This window comes from Oryctolagus cuniculus, chromosome 21 (genome assembly GCF_051225735.1).
Source record: "Oryctolagus cuniculus isolate XC-2025 breed Fujian yellow rabbit chromosome 21, ASM5122573v1, whole genome shotgun sequence".
Classification (NCBI taxonomy): domain Eukaryota; kingdom Metazoa; phylum Chordata; class Mammalia; order Lagomorpha; family Leporidae; genus Oryctolagus; species Oryctolagus cuniculus.
This window is the reverse complement of record NC_142887.1, coordinates 47,254,410-47,275,370: the sequence shown is the minus strand read 5'-3', so window position 1 is coordinate 47,275,370 and position 20,961 is coordinate 47,254,410. Positions and strand designations below refer to the sequence as shown.

The 20,961-nt window shown below is 39.0% G+C and overlaps 2 long non-coding RNA genes and 1 pseudogene across 3 annotated transcripts in view; 1 reads left to right on the top strand and 2 right to left on the bottom strand.

Annotated features, from left to right (window-relative positions):
• LOC149119978 (uncharacterized) overlaps nucleotides 1-9,825 on the bottom strand; it is a 71,448-nt gene extending 61,623 nt beyond the window's left edge. The window contains exon 1 of the long non-coding RNA XR_016227024.1: nucleotides 9,701-9,825. This is a non-coding gene — a long non-coding RNA (uncharacterized LOC149119978). The remainder of the gene's footprint in view (nucleotides 1-9,700) is intronic.
• Nucleotides 9,826-16,134: 6,309 nt separating this feature from the next.
• Nucleotides 16,135-20,961, bottom strand: part of LOC149119977 (uncharacterized) — a 255,120-nt gene continuing 250,293 nt past the window's right edge. For both annotated transcript variants that reach the window (XR_016227022.1, XR_016227023.1), the window contains exons 2-3: nucleotides 19,230-19,365; nucleotides 16,135-16,177 (exon numbers count right to left, since the gene is read on the bottom strand). This is a non-coding gene — a long non-coding RNA (uncharacterized LOC149119977). The remainder of the gene's footprint in view (nucleotides 16,178-19,229; nucleotides 19,366-20,961) is intronic.
• Nucleotides 16,406-16,473, top strand: LOC138848165 (U6 spliceosomal RNA; annotated as a pseudogene).

The window sequence follows — 20,961 nt, the reverse complement described above, 5'->3', positions numbered from 1 at the left end:
GCATTAGAATCTGTCACCTCAGCAGAAGCGTTCCATGTCATTTTCCAAAACACAGAATCTCATCTTGGTTGTGTTGCCTATGGATTTCTAATCCTGAAAGGTCAATTTGCTGTGTTTTTTTTTTTCTTTCATAATGGCTACTCTTCAAAATTTTGCTTATATTGCATCAGAATACAAAATTTGGGAAGGAAGAAGGCAAAACCAACTCAGACCCAGAAAACATTTAGGAAATTGCCACACAAGAAACCACAAATCAGCTGAGGCACCCAAAACAATGACAGCAAGCCAGAAGTGGAGCAAGCCAACAGCTGTGCCCTGATTGAAAAAGAACCTTCCTCTTGTGCCCTGAACTCAATATGCCAGCCTCAAATCTAAGCTCACATCAGAAAACTCATACAAACCATGATAAATAAGGGAAGTGTGAAAAAGCTGAAGAAATGCAAGCCTGTGGAATCCTAACTGAATTAACTGAATTAACCTGAAAATCGCAGTGAAACTCAGTTTGGAGGCAATTAATATCTGTCACCTCAGCCAAAATGTTCCATTTCATTTTCCAAAACACAAAAACAACTTGGTCATGTTACCTGTAGATTTGTATGCTTCAAACACCTATTTGTTGTGTTTTTTATTTCATAATGGCTACTCTGTCCAAAATCTTGCTTGTATTGCATCAGAATACAAAATTTGGGAAGGAAGAAGGCAAAGCCAACTCAGACCCAGAAAACATTTAGGAAATTGCCACACAAGAAACCACAAATCAGCTGAGGCACCCAAAACAATGACAGCAAGCCAGAAGTGGAGCAAGCCAACAGCTGTGCCCTGATTGAAAAAGAACCTTCCTCTTGTACCCTGAACTCAATATGCCAGCCTCAAAACCAAAGCTCACATCAGAAAATTCATTACAAGCCATGATAAATAAGAAAAAAGAGAAAAAAGCCAAAAAAATGCAAAAATCCATAATGATATAGGGCTTGATTTAGTCGCTAGGAAACCGGCTGTTCACGGATTCATCCACCCCTCCAGCTGCTGCCTGTGGAATTCTGAATGAATTAACCTGAAAATCACAGTGAAACTCAGTTTGGAGGCAATTAATATCTGTCACCTCAGCCAAAGTGTTCCATTTTATTTTCCAAAACACAAAAACTCACCTTGGTCATGTTACCTGTTGATTTCTAAGCTTCAAACGCCTATTAGTTGTGTTTTTTATTTCATAATGGCTACTCTGTCGAAAATCTCGCTTGTATTGCATCAGAATACAAAATTTGGGAAGGAAGAAGGCAAAGCCAACTCAGACCCAGAGAACATTTAGTAAATTGCCACACAGGAAACCACAAATTGGCTGAGGAACCCAAAACAATGACAGCAAGCCAGAATTGCAGCAAGCCAACAACTGTACCCTCTTTGAAAAAGACAGGTCCTCCAGTACCCTGAACTCCATATTTCAGCCTAAAAACCAAGCTCACATCAGAAAATTCATTACAAACCATGATAAATCAGGGAAATGTGAAAAAGCCAAAGAAATGCAAGAGTCCTTTTTGATATTTGGCTGGATTCAGATACAAGGAAACTGGCTGTTTCCAGATTCATACCCCCCTTCCACAGACTGACTTTGGAATTCTGATTGAATTCATCTCAAAATCGCACTCACACTCAATTTGGAGGGAATTAGAATCGGTCCCCTCAGCAGAAGGGTTCCTTGTCATTTTCCAAAACACAGAAACTCATCTTGGTTGTGTTGCCTGTAGATTTATAATCCTGAAAGGGCAATTCGCTGTTTTTTTTTTTTTTTTCTTTCATAATGGCTACTCTCCAAAATCTTGCTTGTATTGCACCAAATTAAAAATTTGGAAATAATTTGGGAAGGCAAAACCGACTCAGACCCAGAAAACATTTAGGAAATTGGCACTCAAGAAACCACAAATCGGCTGAGGCACCCAAAACAATGACAGCAAGCCAGAATTGGAGCAAGCCAACAGCTGTGCCCTGATTGAAAAAGACCCTCCTCCGGTTCCCTGAACTGCATATTGCAGCCTCTAAACCAAAGCTCACATCAGAAAATTCATTACAAATCATGATAAATAAGAAAAAAGAGAAAAATCCAAAGAAATCCAAGAATCCATAATGATATTGGGTTTGATTTAGTTGCAAGGAAACCGGCTGTTCCCAGATTCATCCACCACTATAGCTGACTGCCTGTGGAATTCTGACTGAATTAACCTGACAATCCCAGTGAAACTCAAGAAACCAAATTTCAGCTGAGGCACCCAAAACACTGACAGGAAGCCAGAATTAGAGCACGCAAACAGCTGTGCCCTGTTTGAAAAAGACCATTCCTCCGGTGCCCTGAACTCTATATTGCAGTCTCAAAACCAAAGCTCTCATCAGAAAATTCATTACAAACCATGATAAATCAGGGAAATGTGAAAAAGCCAAAGAAATGCAAGAGTTCTTTTTGATATTTGGCTGGATTCAGATAAAAGGAAACTGGCTGTTTCCAGATTCATCCCCCCCTTCCACAGACTGACTTTGGAATTCTGATTGAATTCACCTCAAAATCGCACTCACACTCAATTTGGAGTGAATTAAAATCTGTCCCCTCAGCAGAAGGGTTCCATGACTTTTTCCAAAACACAGAAACTCATCTTGGGCGTGTTGCCTGTAGATTTCTAATCCTGAAAGGTCAATGCGCTGTGTTTTTTTTTTTTTCTTTCATAATGGCTACTCTCCAAAATCTTGCTTGTATTGCATCAGAATACAAAATTTGGGAATAAGTAGGCAAAAACGACTCAGACCCAGAAAACATTTAGGAAATTGGCACTCAAGAAACCACAAATCAGCTGAGACACCCAAAACAATGACAGCAAGCCAGAATTGGAGCAAGGCAACAGCTGTGCCCTGATTGAAAAAGAAACTTCCTCTTGTGCCTGAACTCAATATGCCAGCCTCAAAACCAAAGCTCACATCAGAAAATTCATTACAAACCATGATAAATAGGACAAAAGAGAAAAAAGCCAAAAAAATGCAAGAATCCATAATGATATAAGGCTTGATTTAGTCACAAGGAAACCGGCTGTTCCCGGATTCATCCACCCCTCCAGCTGACTGCCTGTGGAATTCTGACTGAATTAACCTGAAAATCACAGTGAAACTCAGTTTGGAGGCAATTAATATCTGTCACCTCAGCCAAAGTGTTCCATTTTATTTTCATAAACACAAAAACTCACCTTGGTTATGTTACCTGTAGATTTCTAAGCTTCAAACGCCTATTTGTTGTGTTTTTTATTTCATAATGGCTATTCTGTACAAACTCTTCTTTGCATTGCATCAGAATACAAAATTTGGGAAGGAAGAAGGCAAAGCCAACTCAGACCCAGAAAACATTTGGGAAATTGCCACACAAGAAACCACAAATCTGCTGAGGTACTCAAAATAAGGACAGCAAGCCAGAACTGCAGCCAGCCAACAGCTGTGCCCTGATTGAAAAAGAACCATCCTCTTGTGCCCTGAACTCAATATTGCAGCCTCAAAACCAAAGCTCACATCAGAAAATTCATTACAAACCATGATAAATAAGAAAAAAGAGAAAAAAGCCAAAGAAATACAAGAGTACTTTGTGATATTTGGCTGGATTTAGACACAAGGAAACTGGCTGTTTCCAGATTCATCCCCCCCTTCCACAGACCGACTTTGGAATTCTGATTGAATTCACCTCAAAATCGCACTCACACTCATTTGGGAGGGAATTAGAATCTGTCCGCTCAGCAGAAGCGTTCCATGGCATTTTCCAAAACACAGAATCTCACCTTGGTTGTGTTGCCTATGGATTTCTAATCCTGAAAGGTCAATTTGCTGTGTTTTTTTTTTTTTCTTTCATAATGGCTACTCTCCAAAATCTTGCTTGTATTGCATCAGAATACAAAATTTGGGAATAAGAAGGCAAAACCGACTCAACCCAGAAAACATTTAGGAAATTGGCACTCAAGAAACCACAAATCGGCTGAGGCACCCAAAACAATGACAGCAAGCCAGAATTGGAGCAAGCCAACAGCTGTGCCCTGATTGAAAAACAACCTTCCTCTTGTGCCCTGAACTCAATATGCCAGCCTCAAAACCAAAGCTCACATCAGAAAATTCATTACAAACCATGATAAATAAGGGAAATGTGAAAAAGCCAAAGAAATGCAAGAGTCCTTTGTGATATTTGGCAGGATTTAGACACAAAGAAACTGGCTGTTTCCATATTCATCCCCCCATTCCACAGACCGACTTTGGAATTCTGATTGAATTCACCTCAAAATCGCTCTCACATTCCATTTGGAGGGTATTAGAATCTGTCCCCTCAACAGAAGCGTTCCATGTCATTTTCCAAAACACAGAATCTCACCTTGGTTGTGTTGCCTATGGATTTCTAATCCAGAAAGGTCAATTTGCTGTGTTTTTTTTTTTTTTCTTTCATAATGGCTATTCTGTAGAAACTCTTCTTTGCATTGCATCAGAATACAAAATTTGGGAAGGAAGAAGGCAAAGCCAACTCAGACCCTGAAAACATTTGGGAAATTGCCACACAAGAAACCGCAAATCGGCTGAGGCACTCAAACAATGACAGCAAGCCAGAAGTGGAGCAAGCCAACAGCTGTGCCCTGATTGAAAAAGAACCTTCCTCTTGTGCCCTGCACTCAATATGCCAGCCTCAAAACCAAAGCTCACATCAGAAAATTCATTACAAACCATGATAAATAAGAAAAAAGAGAAAAAAGCCAAAGAAATGCAAGAATCCATAATGATATTGGGTTTGATTTAGCTGCAAGGAAACCGGCTGTTCCCAGATTCATCCACCACTAAAGCTGACTGCCTGTGGAATTCTGACTGAATTAACCTGACAATCGCAGTGAAACTCAAGAAACCAAATTTCAGCTGAGGCACCCAAAACAAAGACAATAGCCAGAATTGGAGCACACCAACAGCTGTGCCCTGTTTGAAAAAGACCATTCCTCAGGTGCCCTGAATTCTATATTGCAGTCTGAAAACCAAAGCTCACATCAGAAAATTCATTACAAACCATGATAAATAAGGGAAATGTGAAAAAGCCAAAGAAATGCAAGAGTCCTTTGTGATATTTGGCTGGATTTAGACACAAAGAAACTGGCTGTTTCCAGATTCATCCCCCCCTTCCACAGACTGACTCTGGAATTCTGATTGAATTCACTTCAAAATCGCTCTCACACTCCATTTGGAGGGAATTACAATCTGTCCCCTCAGCAGAAGCGTTCTATGTCATTTTCCAAAACACAGAAACTCATCTTGGTCGTGTTGCCTGTAGATTTCTAATCCTGAAAGGGCAATGCGCTTTTTTTTTTTTTCTTTCATAATGGCTACTCTTCAAAATTTTGCTTGTATTGCATCAGAATACAAAATTTGGGAATAAGAAGGCAAAACCGACTCAGACCCAGAAAACATTTAGGAAATTGGCACTCAAGAAACCATAAATCAGCTGAGGCACCCAAAACAATGACAGCAAGCCAGAAGTGGAGCAAGCCAACAGCTGTGCCCTGATTGAAAAAGAACCTTCCTCTTGTGCCCTGAACTCAATATGCCAGCCTCAAAACCAAAGCTCACATCAGAAAATTCATTACAAACCATGATAAATAAGGGAAATGTGAAAAAGCCAAAGAAATGCAAGAGTACTTTGTGATATTTGGCAGGATTTAGACACAAAGAAACTGGCTGTTTCCATATTCATCCCCCCCTTCCACAGACCGACTTTGGAATTCTGATTGAATTCACCTCAAAATCGCTCTCACACTCCATTTGGAGGGTATTAGAATCTGTCCCCTCAGCAGAAGCGTTCCATGTCATTTTCCAAAACACAGAATCTCACCTTGGTTGTGTTGCCTATGGATTTCTAATCCTGAAAGGTCAATTTGCTGTGTTTTTTTTTTTTTCTTTCATAATGGCTACTCTGTCCAAAATCTTGCTTGTATTGCATCAGAATACAAAATTTGGGAAGGAAGAAGGCAAAACCAACTCAGACCCCGAAAACATTTAGGAAATTGCCACACAAGAAACCACAAATCAGCTGAGGCACCCAAAACAATGACAGCAAGCCAGAAGTGGAGCAAGCCAACAGCTGTGCCCTGATTGAAAAAGAACCTTCCTCTTGTGCCCTGAACTCAATATGCCAGCCTCAAAACCAAAGCTCACATCAGAAAATTCATTACAAACCATGATAAATAAGAAAAAAGAGAAAAAAGCCAAAGAAATGCAAGAATCCATAATGATATTGGTTTTGATTTAGTTGCAAGGAAACCGGCTGTTCCCAGATACATCCACCCCTCCAGATGACAGCCTGTGGAATTCTGACTGAATTAACCTGAAAATCACAGTGAAACTCAGTTTGGAGGCAATTAATATCTGTCACCTCAGCCAAAGTGTTCCATTTTATTTTCATAAACACAAAAACTCACCTTGGTCATGTTACCTGTAGATTTCTAAGCTTCAAACGCCTATTTGTTGTGTTTTTTCTTTCATAATGGCTATTCTGTACAAACTCTTCTTTGCATTGCATCAGAATACAAAATTTGGGAAGGAAGAAGGCAAAGCCAACTCAGACCCTGAAAACATTTGGGAAATTGCCACACAAGAAACCACAAATCGGCTGAGGCACTCAAAACAATGACAGCAAGCCAGAAGTGGAGCAAGCCAACAGCTGTGCCCTGATTGAAAAAGAACCTTCCTCTTGTGCCCTGAACTCAATATGCCAGCCTCAAAACCAAAGCTCACATCAGAAAATTCATTACAAACCATGATAAATAAGAAAAAAGAGAAAAAAGCCAAAGAAATGCAAGAGTCCTTTGTGATATTTGGCAGGATTTAGACACAAAGAAACTGGCTGTTTCCAGATTCATCCCCCCCTTCCACAGACTGACTTTGGAATTTTGATTGAATTCACCTCAAAATCGCTCTCACACTCCATTTGGAGGGAATTAGAATCTGTCCGCTCAGCAGAAGCGTTCCATGGCATTTTCCAAAACACAGAATCTCACCTTGGTTGTGTTGCCTATGGATTTCTAATCCTGAAAGGTCAATTTGCTGTGTTTTTTTTTTTTTTTTCTTTCATAATGGCTACTCTGTCCAAAATTTTGCTTGTATTGCATCAGAATACAAAATTTGGGAAGGAAGAAGACAAAACCAACTCAGACCCCGAAAACATTTAGGAAATTGCCACACAAGAAACCACAAATCAGCTGAGGCACCCAAAACAATCACAGCAAGCCAGAAGTGGAGCAAGCCAACAGCTGTGCCCTGATTGAAAAAGAACCTTCCTCTTGTGCCCTGAACTCAATATGCCAGCCTCAAAACCAAAGCTCACATCAGAAAATTCATTACAAACCATGATAAATAAGAAAAAAGAGAAAAAAGCCAAAAAAATGCAAGAATCCATAATGATATAAGGCTTGATTTAGTTGCTAGGAAACCGGCTGTTCCCGGATTCATGCACCCTCCAGCTGACTGCCTGTGGAATTCTGACTGAATTAACCTGAAAATCACTGTGAAACTCAGTTTGGAGGCCATTCATATCTGTCACCTCAGCCAAAGTGTTCCATTTTATTTTCATAAACACAAAAACTCACCTTGGTCATGTTACCTGTAGATTTCTAAGCTTCAAACGCCTATTTGTTGTGTTTTTTCTTTCATAATGGCTATTCTGTACAAACTCTTCTTTACATTGCATCAGAATACAAAATTTGGGAAGGAAGAAGGCAAAGCCAACTCAGACCCTGAAAACATTTGGGAAATTGCCACACAAGAAACCACAAATCGGCTGAGGCACTCAAAACAATGACAGCAAGCCAGAAGTGGAGCAAGCCAACAGCTGTGCCCTGATTGAAAAAGAACCATCCTCTTGTGCCCTGAACTCAATATTGCAGCCTCAAAACCAAAGCTCACATCAGAAAATTCATTACAAACCATGATAAATAAGAAAAAAGAGAAAAAAGCCAAAAAAATGCAAGAATCCATAATGATATAGGGCTTGATTTAGTTGCAAGGAAACCGGCTGTTCCCAGATTCATCCACCACTAAAGCTGACTGCCTGTGGAATTCTGACTGAATTAACCTGACAATCGCAGTGAAACTCAAGAAACCAAATTTCAGCTGAGGCACCCAAAACAAAGACAATAGCCAGAATTGGAGCAAGCCAACAGCTGTGCCCTGTTTGAAAAAGACCATTCCTCCGGTGCCCTGAATTCTATATTGCAGCCTCAAAACCAAAGGTCACATCAGAAAATTCATTACAAACCATGATAAATAAGGGAAATGTGAAAAAGCCAAAGAAATGCAAGAGTCCTTTGTGATATTTGGCTGGATTTAGACACAAAGAAACTGGCTGTTTCCAGATTCATCCCCCCCTTCCACAGACTGACTTTGGAATTCTGATTGAATTCACCTCAAAATCGCTCTCACACTCATTTGGGAGGGAATTAGAATCTGTCCCCTCAGCAGAAGCGTTCTATGTCATTTTCCAAAACACAGAAACTCATCTTGGTTGTGTTGCCTGTAGATTTCTAATCCTGAAAGGGCAATGCGCTTTTTTTTTTTTTTTTCATAATGGCTACTCTCCAAAATCTTGCTTGTATTGCATCAGAATACAAAATTTGGGAATAAGAAGGCAAAACCGACTCAGACCCAGAAAACATTTAGGAAATTGGCACTCAAGAAACCACAAATCGGCTGAGGCACCCAAAACAATGACAGCAAGCCAGAATTGGAGCAAGCCAACAGCTGTGCCCTGATTGAAAAAGAACCTTCCTCTTGTGCCCTGAACTCAATATGCCAGCCTCAAAACCAAAGCTCACATCAGAAAATTCATTACAAACCATGATAAATAAGGGAAATGTGAAAAAGCCAAAGAAATGCAAGAGTCCTTTGTGATATTTGGCAGGATTTAGACACAAAGAAACTGGCTGTTTCCAGATTCATCCCCCCCTTCCACAGACTGACTTTGGAATTCTGATTGAATTCACCTCAAGATCGCTCTCACACTCCATTTGGAGGGAATTAGAATCTGTCACCTCAGCAGAAGCGTTCCATGTCATTTTCCAAAACACAGAATCTCATCTTGGTTGTGTTGCCTATGGATTTCTAATCCTGAAAGGTCAATTTGCTGTGTTTTTTTTTTTTCTTTCATAATGGCTACTCTTCAAAATTTTGCTTGTATTGCATCAGAATACAAAATTTGGGAAGGAAGAAGACAAAACCAACTCAGACCCCAAAAACATTTAGTAAATTACCACACAAGAAACCACAAATCAGCTGAGGCACCCAAAACAATGACAGCAAGCCAGAAGTGGAGCAAGCCAACAGCTGTGCCCTGATTGAAAAAGAACCTTCCTCTTGTGCCCTGAACTCAATATGCCAGCCTCAAAACCAAAGCTCACATCAGAAAATTCATTACAAACCATGATAAATAAGAAAAAAGAGAAAAAAGCCAAAAAAATGCAAGAATCCATAATGATATAGGGCTTGATTTAGTCGCTAGGAAACCGGCTGTTCCCGGATTCATCCACCCCTCCAGCTGACTGCCTGTGGAATTCTGTCTGAATTAACCTGAAAATCACAGTGAAACTCATTTTGGAGGCAATTAATATCTGTCACCTCAGCCAAAGTATTCCATTTTATTTTCATAAACACAAAAACTCACCTTGGTCGTGTTACCTGTAGATTTATATTCTTCAAATGCCCATTTGTAATGTTTTTTATTTCATAATGGCTACTCTGTCCAAACTCTTGTTTGTGTTGCGTCAGAATACAGAATTTGGGAATGAAGAAGGCAAAGCCAACTCAGACCCAGAAAACATTTAGGAAATTGCCACACAAGAAACCACAAATCGGCTGAGGCACCCAAAACAATGACAGCAAGCCAGAATTGGAGCAAGCCAACCGCTGTGCCCTGGTTGAAAAAGAACCTTCCTCTTGTGCCCTGAACTCAATATGCCAGCCTCAAAACCAAAGCTCACATCAGAAAATTCATTACAAACCATGATAAAAAGAAAAAAGAGAAAGAAGCCAAAGAAATGCATTGAGTCCTTTATGATATTGGGCTTGATTTAGTTGCAAGGAAACCAGCTGTTCCCGGATTCATCCACCCCTCCTAGCTGACTGGCTGTGGAATTCTGATTGAATTCACCTGAAAATCGCACTCACTCTCGATTTGGAGGAAATTAATATCTGCCCCTCAGTGGAAGGGTTCTATGTCATTTTCCAAAACCCAAAAACTCATCTTTGTCATGTTGCCTATGATTTCTAATCATGAAAACCCAATATGTTCTGTTTTTCAATTTCCTAATGGATCCTCGTTCTAAACCCTTGTTTGTATTGCATCAGAATACACAATTTGAAAAGGAAAAAGGCAAAACCAACTCAGACCAACAAAGCATTTAGGAAAAAGTCGCTCAAAATGAAAAATTGCCTGAGGCACCCAAAGCAATTACAGAAAGCCAGAATTGGAGAGAAACAACAGCTGTGCCCTAATTGAAAAAGACCATTCCTCTGGTTCCCTGAACTCCTTAAGCCAGCCTCAAAACCACAACCCACATCAGAAAATTTATTACAAACCATGATAAATAAGAAAATGTGAAAAATGCAAAAAAGAAAAAGAAATGCAAGAGTCCTTCGTGATATGGCGCTTGTTTTAGTACAAGGAAACCAGCTGTTTCCGGATTCATCCACCCCTCCCAGCTGACTGACTGTGGAATTCTGATTGTATTCACCTGAAAAGAGAGAACATTTATAAGTATATTGGGACTGTGGAACCTGTCATTTACCAATCACATGTTAGACTGAATCATAGACCAAATATAGGGAAGAAATCCTATGCATGTAAACCTTGTGGGAATTCATTCAGTATTAAATACCCTCCATCACAGCACTCATATTGTGGAAAACCCTCATGTGTGTAATGATTGTGTGGAAACCACTCACCAGAAGTCAGATCTCATTAGACATCAGAGAATTCACACAGGGTTGAAATCTTACAAATCTAATGACTGTGGGAAGTTCTTTGGCCAGAAGAAACACCTCATAAATCATCAGAGAATTCACACAGGTGAGAAACCTTTTGAATGTAATGACTGTGGAAAATCCTTTGGCCAGAAGGCAAACCTCATAAATCATCAGAGAATTCACACAGGTGAGAAACCTTATGAATGCAATTACTATGGAAAATCCTTTGGCCAGAAGGCAAACCTCATAAATCATCAGAGAATTCACAGAGGGGAGAAACCTTATGAATGCAATCATTGTGGAAAAGCCTTTGCTGAGAAATCAAAGCTCACAAAGCATCAGACAATTTGTACTGGGGGAAACCTTATGATTGCAATGACTGTGGAAAAACCTTTGCTGAGAAGTCAAACCTCAGAAAGTATCAGAGCCTTCACACCATGGAGAAAGCTTATAAATGAAATGACTGTGGAAAAGCCTTTGGTCCCATCCTTGCATACCAAGGATAAATCCCACTTGGTCTGGGTGGATGATCTTTCTGATGCATTGTTGGATTCAATTGGCCAGAATTCTGTTGCAGATCTTTGCATGTATGTTCATCAGGGAAATTGTTCTATAATTACTTTCTTTGTTGCACTTTTTTCAAGTTTAGGAATGAAGGTGATGTTGGCTTCATAGAAAGAATTTGGGAGAATCGCCTCTCTCTCAATTGTTTTGAATAACTTGAGAAGAATTGCAGTTAGTGCTTTAAATGTCTGTTAGAATTCAGCAGTGAAGCCTTCCAGTTTTGGGGTTTTCTTGGTAGTGATGGTCTTTATTACTGGTATCATTTCCATCTGGTTATGTGTGTGTTTAGGTTTTCTATATCTTTGTTGCTCAATTTAGGTAGGTTTTATGGATGGAAGGATGGTGGAAAGCCTCTTTGCTGTACTTCATAACTCATAAGATATCAGAGTATCCACACAGGGAATTTTCTACTTGACCTTTTTGTGCAAGTTATATCTCATGAAATATTAGAGAATTCACCAAGGGGAGAAATGCATGAATATAATACATGTGAATAGCCTTTGTGGTGCAAATCAGACCTCATCAAACATAAAAGAATTCTCATGGGGAGCAATTTTATGAATGTAATGACTCAGAGCCTTTTACCATAATTCAGCCCTCATTGTACATCATCAAATTCATATAGGGAAAAACTCCTTTGAAAGTAAAATCCCTTTAATTAGAAGCCATACCTCATAAGACAACAGGGAATTCACGTGGGAGAGAAACCTTATGGGTGTAATGAGTGTTGGAAAGCTCTGCCCAAATCTCTCCTTATATCAGAATGCACAACATATATATCTAATGAATGAAATAAATGTGAGAAAGTCATTTCACATAGGTAATGCCTCATAATCCATCATGGAATTTGAACAAGGGAGAGACCTTAACAATATAATGAATGTGGAAGAGCTTTTCTCCCAAATTCATGTAAGTATTGTGACAAAACCTTTTGCTGGAAATCACATCCTATCCAACAGAGACTCATGTAAAGGAGAAAGCTTATAAATATTATTAGAGTCAGAAGTCAATGGTACATCAGAGAATTGACACAGGTGGTTTCTTAGGCGTATACTGATTGTGCAAAAACATTTTCTTTATTTCAGGCTTGTATAGACACAGAATTCACAAAAGGTGATAGTCTTTGCATGCTGTAAATACGATAAAACCTTTAGCCAGAAATTAGACATCAACAGACTTCAGAGAATTCATAAGGAACAAAAGTCTATGCAATGAATTTGGAAAATGTATTTCTGTTATAAATCAGTCTTCAATTCCCATGAATAGACTCACAAATGAGAAAACATGCATGCATAGAAAAGTTTTGTACCATAAATTATCTCTAGATGGTAAACTAATATATCACACAAAAGAAATATCATGAGTGTAATGGAATTGGGAAACCCTTTGCTATAAGGCAGATTTCCAGAAAGCTTAGCAAGATTACAGAAAAGTCTCTGAAAATGTAACATGTCTGAAAGATTTGTTGGCATCACAAACTGGAGGATAGCTCAAGTGCATGTGTTTTTGTGCCTGGCATCCAAATTGATATCTCTTTTTCTTTGATGAATTCCTTGTTTATTTATTTAGCAGATTTAGAGACAAAGGATTCCTGTCCATTGATTTACTACTATATGCCCACAATTGCCATGGTAAAGTATATGGCAAAAACTGAGTGCTGGGGGCTGTGAATCTGATTCATCACTGATAACATTGAAGACATTGGTTCCTGGTTCTTATGCTGCTATGCATGGAAATGTTTCTCTAATTTCATTTTCAAATAGTTCATTGTTAATATAAAGAAATGCTTCTAATTTTTAAAATTTCATTGAAATAATTTGTGATTAATGTGTCCTAGTCATGCATTATTACAGGGTGTAGTGCAATATTTGCACACATTTATGCAGTAAAAAGTGATCAAGCTAAGCAACTACAGTTTTATTAAGTTTTTAAAGAGTTATTTATTTGAAAGACAGAGTTACAGAGAGAAGTAGCAGCAGAGAGAGAGAGAGGTCTTCCTCTGCCGGTTCACTCCCCAGATGGCCACAATGGCCGGAGCTCTGCCAATCTGATTCCAGGAACCAGGAGCTTCTTCCAGATCTCCCACTTGGGTGCAGGGACCCAAGGACTTGGGCCATCTTCTACTGCTTTCCCAGGCCATAGCAGAGAGTTGGATCAGAAGAGGAGCAGCCAGGACTAGAACTGGTACCCACAGGGCATGCTGGTGCTTCAGGCCAGGGTGTTAGCCCACTGTGCCACAATGCTGGCCCCCAAGCAACTACAGTTTCTAATTCTTCTCCATGATTTGAGACTACCAGCTCCTCTCCTTCAGTTCTTTACACAGAACCTAATATGGTTGAATGTAGTCATCTCATTATATTATGGAACACCAGAAGTTCTTTCTGCCTCTTTGATTTTTGATACCTATTATCCAATCCCCCTCTATCCCTAGCTGCTTCCCTTCTCAGCCTCTAGTAATCACAGTTCTGTGTTCAGATCCATTATTTTCTTTCACTTCCACATGCGACAAGGACCAGGTGACATTTGTGTTCCTGCTTCTGGCTTATTTCAATTAATTTAATAATATTTTGTTCTTTTTTTGTATCTAAAAGAGGTTGCCCTGTCCATTGTTTTTCACTGATGGACAGCTAGATTGGTTTCACATCCTGGCTGCAGTGAACTGTGTTATAGTGGCTGTGTTATGGGAAAATTGCTGTATCTTTGATATGCTCTCCTCCTTTCCTTCTAATAAAATTTCCTTATTCTATATAGCCAAGAGCAAGATAACTCTCACATGGTAGGTCAATTTTTATCTTAGTTTAATTTTTGTTATTTATTTGAAAGAGTTACAATAGAGGTAGAGACACAGAGAGGTCCTCCATTAGCTGGTTCGCTCTACAGATGACTACAAAGGCCAGAGTTATGCCATTCTGAAACCTGGAGACAGGAGCTTCCTCTGGGTCTCCCTCATGGGTGCATGGGCCCAAGGACTTGGGCCATCTTCTACTGCTATCCCAGGAGATAGCAGAGAGCTGTATTGGAAGAAGAGCAGCTGGAACTAGAACTGGCACCCAAATGGGATGCTGGCCCTTCAGGCCAGGGCTTTAACTCACTGCACAACAGCGCCAGCCCCAATTTTTATCCTTTTTAAGGAATGACCATACTGTTCTGCATAACATCTGTACTAACTTGTGTTTTCACCTACCATATATGGTGGTTTTCTTTTCCCATGTGCTCTCTAGCATTTGTTATTTTTTATCAGTTTGGCATAAAAATGATATAGTATTGTTCATGTTTTTGTGTATTTTGAAATCAGTTAATTTGTTTATTAAATCTTTATTATTTGAAAGGTGGATTTAGAGAGAGAGGGAAAGACATAGATAGCTTTCATCTGCTGGCTCACACCCCAGAGAGTTTCAACAGTTGAGCCTGGGGCATGCTGGAGTCAGGAGCTTCATCCAAGTCTCCCACATGAGTGGCAAGGACCTGAGTCCTTCGTCCATCTTCTGCTGGTTTCCCAGGTGTTTAGCAGTGAGCTAAATTGGAAGTGGAGATTCCTAAACTCAAAGTGGAACTCAGATGTTATGCTGGCCTCACAGATTGCAGCTTTCCCCACTTGGCCACAATGCCAGCCCCTCTATCAATTTAATTCCTCAAAAATAGCTCAGTAATGTTGGCATCTATCTCATTTTGTTTTTTCTCTGTTATTATTCAACTTATTGATGTCTTATTTTTGTTCACATTATTCCTCTCAATTGCTCTACCTGAGGTGAGTAGGGCTGCTGTGTTGCTTAAATGAAGTGTATGCTTTAGATTACTCATTTAATGAGTGCATGTCATTCACATAGCACTTCACTGAAGTTCTACTATGTCCCAAATCCTCTTCTAGGCACAGAATTTAGACCACTTTTCTCTTAGGCCCAGATCTTGCCTTTAACATACTACTTGGAATTTAGTAGCTCATGAAATCTGCAGACTGCATAAATGAATGAATATTTTGAGGGCTGTGCTTTTGTGGAGGAACTTCATAGGAGACCGAAGGAATAAAATAAATCAAAAGTATCCACAGTATATAGAATGTATACTATTTTACAAGTCACAGAGAAGAAGAAGAAGAAGGAAAGTAGTAAGACTAGAAAGTTTGTGGCAAGACTAACAGGCGCTGGTCAAGAACTTAATAAGCACATTAGGAAAGCAGTAAGGTTTCTTTTTTTTTTTTTTGAGGAAAAGTTTTTATTTCTAGTGATGAAATTGGCTACAGAACATTATGAAAGTTTAAAAATACAAAGAGAAATTGTCTATAATTAATAGATTCAAAATTTGACAATCAGTGAATATCATTATTAGTCATTACCAACAACAGTTATTGATTTGAAAGGCAGAGTGACAGGAAGAGGGAACCACTGCTTCACTCCCCAGACACTTGCAATAGCCAAAGCTTGACCAAGCCAAAACCAGGAACTGGGAATTCATTCTGGATGTCCCATTTGGGTGCAGGGACCCAAGCACTTCTGCCATCCTCCGTCTCCTCCCAGGGTGCACACTAGCAGAAACTTGCCTCAAAGCAGAGAAGCTACCACTCAAGCCAGACATTTGTATATGGGATGTGGGTGTGTGGTGGTGATAGCAAGCCCTCATAGATAAAAAAAAAAAAAAGACAAAGTTATTTCTATGCCAAGGAAATTACTCTGTAGTCTTTCTCTTATAAACTACGTATTGCTGAACCTAGATAATTTTTCCTTTATTTAACAATGACATGAAAATGTCAGTTGAGTTGGCTTTCCTGAAGACCTTGTTTCTTGAATATTAGTGGCTAGTTGAGATAAATTCTTTTCATCTCTTTCTCGCTTCGGCAGCACATGTGCTCGCTTCGGCAGCACATATACTAAAATTGGAACGATACAGAGAAGATTAGCATGCCCCTGCGCAGTAAGGTTTCTTTACCTCCCTGTAGACTCTGCTCTCCAGAGGTGAACAGGGTCCTCTAAACCCACTTGCTGCACACACAAACACCTGAGTGTTGTATTCTCCCACAGGTGTTGGAGACTGATATGGTGTTCTGATTTATATTTACATAATGGCTAGTGACATCGGGCATATTCACATGTTTTGACCATTTACATTTCTTCTGAGAAATGTCTATTCAGATCCTTGCCTGTTTCTTCACTGTATTTTTTGGAGTTTTTCCAATTCATGTAAATGTTCTGGAAATCTGTAAACATTCAGAGTTTTAATTTTTCCTGCCATCTGTTCATTGTATCTACACTCTGATGTTTACTTTGTTGTGAAGAAGTATCTTAGTTGGATATACTCAAATGTCTCTGTTTTTATTTTTGTGACTATTGCTATTGGAATCTTACCCAAAAGCTATTGTGTGTTGACAATATTTAGAGTTTCCCTATGTTTACTTGGGTTTGGGTCTTATGATTACATTTTAATTCACTGTGAGTTCACTTTCACATAGTGTAAGAGATGTTGGAGTCTCTTTTCAGGCTTCTACATATGGATAATCAAGTTCCTCTGCACCACTTGTGAAAGAGATTCTTCTTTCTCCAGTTCATTTTAGTTCCTTTGTTAAATATGAGTTGCTGGTAGAAATTTGGGTTTATTTCTATGCTACCAAGTCTTTTCCATTGAACTATGTGTCTGTTATTATATCAGTGCTAACACTTCTTCTTCTTTTTTTTTTTTTTTTGCAGTATATTTATTTGAAAGGCAGAGTTACAGAGAGGTAGAGGCAGAGAGAGAGAGAGGTCTTCCATCCACTGGTTTACTCCCCAAATGGCCACAATGGCCGGAGCTCTGTTGATCTGAATCCAAGTGTCAGGAGCTTCTTCCAGGTCTCTATGCAGGTGCAGGGGCCCAAAGACTTTGGCCATTTTCTACTTTTTTCTCAGGCTATACCAGAGAGGGGTATAAGAAGTGGAGCAGCTGGGAAACATACTGGCACCCATATGAGATGCCAGCACTGCAGACGGTGACTTTACCTGCTTTGTCATAGTGCTGACCCCTGTAATATGTCTTAAAATATGGTGTGATGTCTCCAGCTTTTTTTTGCTTTATAATATTGCTTTAGATGTTAAGCATCTCTCATGTTTCTATGTGAATTTTAGCATCATTTTTTCTAGCTCTGAGAACATCGTTGGTATGTTGATTGGGATTGCATTGAATTTGCAAATTGCTTTTGGTAGTATGGATATTTTGGTATTATTCTTCCCATTCACAAACATAAGTTTTCTGTGAGACTGTCAAAAAGCCTTGACAAAAATTGGACTTTATTACACAAAAATTCATCACTTTTTGGGATCATTTAAATCCATAATTTTGCACTAATATTTGATAAATAATTAAAGACTTTGAGCATTTTAGTAGGAGAAATTAAAATATTTATCAATTTATTCAAATATAGTTTAGATGTGATATTCAAATATTGTTTAGAGCCATTGTCTGTATTCCCTCTAAATTACGATCTTTTTGCTTTTTGCCTGTTAAACTTGTCCCTTGATTCAACAACCGTTTTTAATGTAATGTAAACTGAAAATGTCATTTCATAAGCTAAAAAAAATGACAAAGAAGGAAAAAGAAGGGAGGGAGGTTGAGTATATAATTATGTTCTCCGAATTTTTTCTATAAAACATATTGAATCATTTAAAAGCTAATTAAAATTAAACTCAAAATTGGACCATTATGACCAATATTTAAAACAAGTGATTAAAAACTGTAGATGTCTTCAATTTTGATTATCATTCTTCTTTAGAATATCTGAAAGAAATCCAGTTTCTCACTTTAAAATATACCAGTGTGTTAGAATTTAGTATTAAATGACTTTGTTTAAAAGTGTTATTTAATCTATTGCTTTAAGTAGTAATACTATGGCCATTGTAAAACAAAATCCTTATCATTTTTCATAAAACAGGAAGGGCCTTTAAAACATCATCACTAAAAATATTAAGAGACCTAAAATATAACATTCTTAAAACCCAAGTGATACCATTCAAAATTTTCAAATATGCAGGGATAGTTCATGTCAAGTAACTAAATAATTGTGAAGTGTATATATGGAATAGCTTCTATAAATTCTTTTGGCAAGGGCTGGCACTGTGGCATAGTGGGTGAGGCTGCCACCTGCAGTGCTGGTATTCCATAGGGGCATCAGTTCAAGACCTGGCTGCTCCACTTCCTATCCAGCTCTCTGCTATGGCCTGGGAAACACTATAAAATGGTACAAGTCCTTGGGCCCCTGCAACTGCATAGGAGACCAGGAAGAGGCTCCTGGTTCCTGCCTTCCAGTCAGCACAGCTGCAGCCATGGAGGCCAACTGTGGAGTGAACCAGTGAATGGAAGACCACTCTCTCTGCCTCTCCTTCTCTCTCTGTGTAATTCTGACTTTCAAATAATATAAATAAATCTTTAAAAAATTCTTTTGGCAAATAGATGAAGCTATTTGTTATACATTTCAAATAAATAGCAAACATACTAGAAAAATATATTGAATAAAATTTAAGCAACTCATAGCTATACACAGAAATTTCTCACCATAACAACATAGCAACCACTAAATTTCCAAATTCAATTTTCCACAACTTAGAATCTTTAACTCCAGAAGGAGTACAAAATTGACAGAACAGTGGCCTATGTATCAGGATACCTAATGCTAATACAGAATTATCCCTGCCACAACTTACCTATGTGACCTTGAACAATTCACTTTACTTCTCTGGGCTTGGCATTTAGCATCCTCATGTGATAAAGGAGGCTTGGATAAGATCAGTTGTACTCTATCTTGAGACTTCAATGATCTCTCAGTTTCCAAACAGGCACCTTAAGGGAAAGTAAACCTTTAGATCAAAGCTTACATTTTTAAATCTAAATATATTTTAAACTGTTTCTACAACTAGTACAAAACAACACATTCAAATGTGTACCATGCCACTTTTCAATATTTGGGAATAATTAATGCATCATTTTAGAGCATTGTCTTGAGGCCAGTGCTGTGGTGTAGCTAGTAAAGCCACTGCATGCAGTGGGGGCATCCCATATGGAGGCCGGTTCAAGTCCAGGCTGCTCCATTTTCCATTCAGCTGTCTGCTATAGCCTGGGAGAGCAGTAGGAAGTTGGCCCAAGTCCTTGGGCCCCTGAATCTGCATGGGAGAACCTGAAGAGGTCCTGGCTCCTGGTTTCAGATTGGCATATCTCTGACCTTTTAGGTCATCTGGGGAGTGAAAAAGCAGATGGAGGAACTCTCTCTCTTCCTCTTGTTCACTATCTGTGTAACTCGGACTTCCAAATAAATAAATAAATAAATCTTTTAAAAAATCAAAAGAATATTGTCTGGCACACAGTGAACCACTAAGTACAAGATATTATTAGTAATATTAGATTGAAATATTGAAATAAACTAGGCAATAAGCCTTAAGATGCAAATTAATACCAAGAAATATAATCTCAAATTTCTGTGTTCAACAAGGTAGTCTCTTTTCACTACTAACTTTATACTAAATAAGATATTTTGATATTTTGTTAAGAGTAAATTTATCGGGGGCCAGCGCCGTGGCTCACTTGGTTAATTCTCCACCTGTGGTGCTGGTATCCCTTATGGGCAAAGTGTTCTAGTCCTGGTTGCTCCTCTTTCAGTCCAGCTTTCTGCTATGGCCCGGGAAGGCAGTAGAGGATGGCCCAAGTGCTTGGGCCCTGCACCCGAATGGGAGACCAGGAGAAAGCACCTGACTCCTGGCTTTGGATGGGCACAGCTCCAACTGTGGCAGCCATCTGGGGACTGAACCAATGGAAGGAAGGCCTTTCTGATTTCTCACTGTATATAACTCTACCTGTCAAATAAAAAAAAATTATTAGTTTTTCATAAAAACTGCAGTATTGAAAAAGTTCTAAAATCCCTCTAATTCTAAATGTCTGTGACTGCTAACTCATTAGCACATATTGCATTCTTTACATCTGGGTAATCATGACAATTCACTTTTAAATGATTAACAGATCTGCTGTTATATATAAATACATGCTTTTCCGAAAATCATACAATAAGCAGGCTACATACTTTACTTCAAGTAGAACTGCCATATCCAGTCCTACAATTGTAAATAAGACAGTTTCAATTGTTCAGCATTATCAATTATAAATTCCAATCGTGTAGCAATACTCATAAGAATTTAGGGGGCCGATGCTGTGGAGTAGCAAGTAGAGCTGTGGCTTGCAGTGCTGACATTCCAATTGGGTGCCAGTTCAAGTCCTGGCTACTCAAATTACTATCCATCTTTTTAGGCAAGTAAGACTTACTATCCAGCAGTAGAGGATGGCCCAGGCCCTTGGGCTCCTGCACCTGCATAGGAGACCCAAAAGAAGCTGCTGGCTCCTGGCTTTGGATTGGCAGAGCTCCAGCCATTGTGGCCAAATGGGGAGTGA